A 509-nucleotide genomic window follows, 5' to 3' on the forward strand; every position below is an offset into this window, starting at 1 on the left:
CACCCCTGCCCTGGTCCCTCGGCCTCCCCCTCCCCTGCAGGATGGCTCTGATCTATAATGGCCTGATGGCTTTGATTTCTAAGAAAGATTAAAATGTTTAGTTCAGGGTGTTCCTGGTTCATAAGGGACATTCACTTAATTTTCTATATCTGAGTACCAGATCTGAAAGCCAACAAAATTTTTCCTTCAAGCAAAGAAAACCTTCTCACCCTCACATCACCCTCATTTCTAATCAGTCCACAGCACATCCTGAAGTCCAGATATTGAGAATCTCTCAGGAAATATCCCAAAAAAAGCTTCCAAATGAGTAAGAACGGCACTAAGGTATACTGAGGGAATTTTGGACACTGGGCCAAGCCCGATGGGAGAGAAATGTGTATAGAAGAGGCCTGTAATAACACACCCCAGAGAAGGGGAAATGATGAGGCAAGGGATCATGCTTAGTGACATAAGTAGAAAGAAAAAGAAAAATGCCAAATGGTTTCACTCATAGCAGGAGTATAATGGAC

At 43.2% G+C, this 509-nt stretch overlaps 1 protein-coding gene across 1 annotated transcript in view; it reads right to left on the reverse strand.

The window, feature by feature from the left end:
• FAM217A (family with sequence similarity 217, member A) overlaps window positions 1-509 on the reverse strand; it is an 8,793-nt gene that overhangs the window by 7,074 nt on the left and 1,210 nt on the right. The window lies entirely within an intron of this gene.

Source organism: Condylura cristata, unplaced genomic scaffold (genome assembly GCF_000260355.1).
Source record: "Condylura cristata isolate star-nosed mole 26May11 unplaced genomic scaffold, ConCri1.0 scaffold00048, whole genome shotgun sequence".
Classification (NCBI taxonomy): domain Eukaryota; kingdom Metazoa; phylum Chordata; class Mammalia; order Eulipotyphla; family Talpidae; genus Condylura; species Condylura cristata.